This window comes from Manis pentadactyla, chromosome 13, assembly GCF_030020395.1.
Source record: "Manis pentadactyla isolate mManPen7 chromosome 13, mManPen7.hap1, whole genome shotgun sequence".
NCBI classification, from domain to species: Eukaryota; Metazoa; Chordata; class Mammalia; order Pholidota; family Manidae; genus Manis; species Manis pentadactyla.
In genome coordinates, this window is record NC_080031.1 from 22,896,337 (window position 1) to 22,901,471 (window position 5,135).

At 36.2% G+C, this 5,135-nt stretch overlaps 1 pseudogene; it reads right to left on the bottom strand.

Annotated features, from left to right (window-relative positions):
- Nucleotides 1-3,458: 3,458 nt before the first annotated feature.
- LOC118933713 (olfactory receptor 4C16-like) lies at nt 3,459-4,382 on the bottom strand (annotated as a pseudogene).
- Nucleotides 4,383-5,135: the final 753 nt, after the last annotated feature.

Consider the following 5,135-nt stretch of genomic DNA (forward strand, 5'->3'; position numbering starts at 1 on the left):
GATTTATCTTCAAGATAGTCCTTTTAAAAAGAATCCATTCCTTATTTTAACTGAAATATATCTGATGTATAACATTTGTTAAGAAACAGAATTCATCCAAATAAATTTGAATATCTAATTTGCTTTATCAAGGGATTCATGTATTGGTCAGCAATTCATCCTGCAAGTAGAGATGTTCTGGGAAACTGGACAGAATGGAAGGTTTTTATAGAAAGGAGGAAGGGAGAAAGGTCATTAGCAAAGGAAAAGAAGGGATTGTTTCAGGCAAGGTCACTTCCTCTTATGAGGAAGAGCAGGGGGATTATAATGCAGATCACATCCTCTTCTTTTAGAGAAGATGGAGAAGCTCCTGTGCAGGTGATCTTATCACTGATGCTGACCAGAATATTCCTGACTACATTTCTGGGGGAGCTTGAAACTCGGATTGTGTTTATCATTAGGCCCTGGTTTGGTGACTTGGCTTATTGACACAATATTGGGTCTGTGTCTTCCTTCTTAACATTTCATATAAATTTAAGGTTACAACATGTTAATTAGATACATGAATACATTGTAGAATGATTGCCATTAAAAAAATACTTGCAAACTGCAAGTATTAAGTCAGTGAATAGAAGTTATACCTGTCTGCAATGCATGTAGATAAGTGCTTAAAATGCTTATAAAAAATGTTCTAAGAATGATAAAGAACATAAACCTAATAAATACTAAATAAATTACTAGAACTTACACTTAATCCACAGGTGTCATATCAGTCAGCCCACAATTCTTTGAGTTGGGCTTATTTTATCTCCATTTGAATATGGACATACTGATGACATATTTCAAAAGTTCCCCAGGTTGAATTTTGGGGTGTAATTTCTCCAAGAAGTTTACCCTACTGCCCTCCAAATATGAAGTGAGTTCAAATCATATTCACTCCTAAACTACCACACCCAAGAATAGTACAGGTTTCGGGGATATTCCAGCACCTAAGGAGAAAAAATAAAGGATTAGGTCTTTCATACTTTAAGCAGCTCAGTCTTTGTAGTTCTTTCACACAGATCTAATAAATATTTAACAATACTTATATATATTCTTATTTATATTCATTTCATTATTACATTAATATGAATATATATGAATATGTGTTCATTATATATTACATATATACATATACATTCATTATATATAAATATAGCAATTTTTATATTCATATATGTATGATTAAAGCAAACATTAGGCATTTCTAATTATGAGAATCTATGAGAAAAGCCCATCATGATAGACTTCAACACCTGATTTACATTTTGTTCCTCTGTGTTAACACCTCCCATAATGAAGTGCAGTGCTCCCTCCATTCACACCTGCACACAGTACCCAGTCCTGATATTCTCACACATCTCATTTCCTTCTGCCCAAGACTAACTTTCCTGCTCTGACTTCCCCATGACTGGGGTCTGGTGAGCTGTTTGGAAGCAGTAAGGGGTGAGGGAGGAAGCTCTTGAGGAGAACAGATACTGTTGCAAGGTGCCTTCCTCAAATGCAGTAATAGTAAGGTGTCTAGGCCAGGGAAGACTGTTATTTCCTCTTGTTGAAGGGAAAGAAAGTTACTTACGACAACCAAGAGGGGGCAAGATAATTTATGTGTGCATGGTTCTCACCCATTCCCACACAAATGTGTCTATTTTAGCATATTTGGGATCTCAGAGTCCCACTCTTTCCCTATCAGAACATTGATTTTAAAAACAAAATCCTGGTGAGGTGGCACATTGAGGCATCTTTGTAGTTCTACTAGATTATAAAAGCCTGGACTAGAATTAGATCACAATCTCTACCTGCTGGAGATGTGACAATAGTGGCCATGTGAGCTCTCCATTAAAAGCATGTCCAGAAGATATATTAGATAGAGTGTATCTTGGGAGGCACCTAAACTGGATCCAATATATACTTATTTTCATATTTTCCTTGTGTTGAAATAAAAGACTTGAGCTTAAACTCCGTCAATGGGAATCTACTAATATGCAAACTTTGCAAGAGCAGGATCAACCTGTAAACAATGATAGACTGCTTAAGATGGATTCACCTTGAAATTCACAGAATCTGAAAAAAGTGATGTACTATATCCCTAAAATTCACTGTGGAATTCACAGGTTTCCATTACCACAAGGAGAAATAAATTATCTTTTCCTCCAGCTAAATAACTTCTAAAGTTCATGATAAGATAAATTTAATACAAATTTAGTAATCTTATATAATTTAGTAGTGTAAATAGAAACATAAGTTCCAAGTAAACAAAAATACTCATCTTGACTTTTTAAATGGATAACAATACAAATAAGAAAAAAATTGACATCAGAAGATACTTAGTGATGATTAGAGACTGCTAAGGTGATGGTTGGTCACAAAAGGTGATATACGCCTCCAATGCATAAATATAATTTTCATCCAAGTATCTCAGTCTCTCACAAGTTAATCTCTTTTCTGGATTGCATTAAAACTCAACAAAATAATTCATATCTGTGATGTATTTTTGTTTCAAAGCCTAAATTCTCTGTTATGTGTTACAACATTCTATCTTTAAGCAGTTATTATTTTCTAATTCCCTACCATCAGCTGCTTGCACTCTTTATTCCTAGCCCATATGAGTAGGTCTACCTTAATTTGGGTTGCCTGTGCTTCAATCATAATAACTCAGCATTATACATAAATTATTATAATTGGTATGATTCAGGATAAAACTTAATACTTCTCCAAAATCATGAGATTGTTTTAGAAGCAAAAAGTAGTTCTTATATACAGAATAACAGTATGAATAAAACCCCAATTATCAAAACTTTCCTGTGATAAAAAGACTCCTTTAGAACAGTGAATTTTCTCACCGTGTCTGCCACTATTCCAGAAGAATCTAGGTAAACTATGATAAAATTCAAAATATAACCTCAAGAAATATAAGGGAGATTACCTAGATGGTATGTCTTCCCTTAAAACATGAAGAATTTTCACTTATTTGTATCTGGTGCCTTCTGCTGGCAGGAAGAACAACAAAGTTGAAGGTCTATGATCAGACAAGATGTGACCACAGTGTCTAATAAATAAACTGTTTGGAAGGAAAACCTGTCAGGCTGTGGATATAGGCACATAGAAGTGTAACTGTAAGCAGAGAACACTTGAAGTCAACATTATGAATAACATAGATCAAAACCACAGGCCCCTAGGCAGGCAAGAGGGGCAGAGACACAACAGTGAATATTTCAGGCAACTGACCGTAAGTACCGGTTTATACCTGATCCTGTCTCTTCCTCTACGTAGAACTGATTCAACACTAACCAGTAACTGTCTAGTAATGTTGCTTACTTTCATGAAGGAAACTAACCCCCATGTCCCAGGATAGGCTTACTTTAGCAACATAGTAAGACGATAGTATGTCCTAGAAACTTCTAGGTCAGTCCAAACTGTGAAGAAAAATTTGAAACTTTCATTCATCTTTTGTCTTCTGAGACTAAGTTCTTGCTCCATAATTTCTTCGTGGTGTTTTTCATTCTGCATTCCTCAGTATATAAATCAGAGGGTTGAGCAAAAGTGTTGCAAGTGTATAAAACACAGCTATCATCTTGTCCATGGAAAATGTGGTTGCAGGCCACGTGTACATAAACATGCAAGGACCAAAGAACAAGATGAGCTCAGTGATGTGGGAGATGCAGGTGGAGAGGGCTTTTCTCCTCCCTTCAGCACTGTGGTTCATCAGAGAAGGCAAGGTGATAGCCTAGGTGAGCACCAGCATGACAGGGCTGACAGCACAGATGGCCCCACTGTTGGACACCAAGAGATTAACCATGTAAGTGTCTCTACAAGCAAGTTTGAACAAGGGCTACAAGTCGTAAAAATAGTGATTGATCACACTGGGACCACAGAAGGGTAACTCAAGGCCAGAAAAACCTGAGCTAAAGAATGCACACAGGACCCCACCCAGGCCACAGTCACCAACACACCACAGACCAGTCGACTCATGAAGGTCATAGTGCAGGGGCTTACAGATGGCCACATAGCGGTCGACAGCCATGAGGATTAGGATGAGGATCTATAGGCAGCCCAAAAATTGGAATGAAAAGACTTGTATCATGCATTCATTGAAAGAGATAGTGTTCTTCAAAAGGGCATTTATCCACAGTCATTCTACGGGCAACAGAGTTAGAGAAGCAGATGTTAGATAAAGATAAGTGGAAAAGGAAGTACCTTGGACTCCCAAGAGTCTGGCTGGTCCTGATGGTAGTCATAGTCAGCAAGTTACCCAGCAACATCCCCAAATAGAAAAGCAAGAGGGTGGCACATGCTATTTTCTTCCTAACAGGATCCTAGGTCAACCCGAGCAGAACAAGCTCAGTCACATTATGATTCAGCTGCATGATTTCATGAGTGAGAAGGGAGTGAGTGTGAAATGGTTTATCTGCACAAATAATGGAATTAAATTATGGTGAATGTGATTTTTAGGTAATATTTTAAGAAAAATAAATATGCCTCATTTGGACATTTTAGCTGTGATTTCTTAATAATTCAGATCAACACTTTTTCCCTCAATCTGCAATGACCACTTCAAAGGGTCACTATGAGTCTCAAGTAAGCTTGGGAAAGTGATACGTTCCTAGCACCTTTGAAATTCAACCCTCTGTATCTTTTGAAAGACTCTGATTAATTTTGCCAATTCAATGAATATAAAGTTAAGAGATATGGCTCCACTTTATTATTAAGTTAATTTTTTTTTAACATTCAATAAATTTGGGGACCCATGTTTTGATGGGGTATCACTAGGTACTTTGAATATATTTCACTGCCCTTAGATGTTCATGATATAAATGTAAATCAACACCCACTCCTACTCCACAAAGAGTGTCTCCTTTACACATATATTTATACATATGTTTGTTATACATATTTATATAAATATATATTTTTAAATTATAAAACATGCTTTATTTCACTGTACACCTGCTTCCAGATATTACAGACTGAGAGGAGGAAGAGAAACTCTTACAGCCTTTTGATAATATGCTGTTATCTTGAAACACCCTTATATATTTAGTAACTGCTACACACTAATGTAGAGAAATAAATATTCTTTGATTATTATTAATATCTCAAATATCTCCATTTGTGTTTTT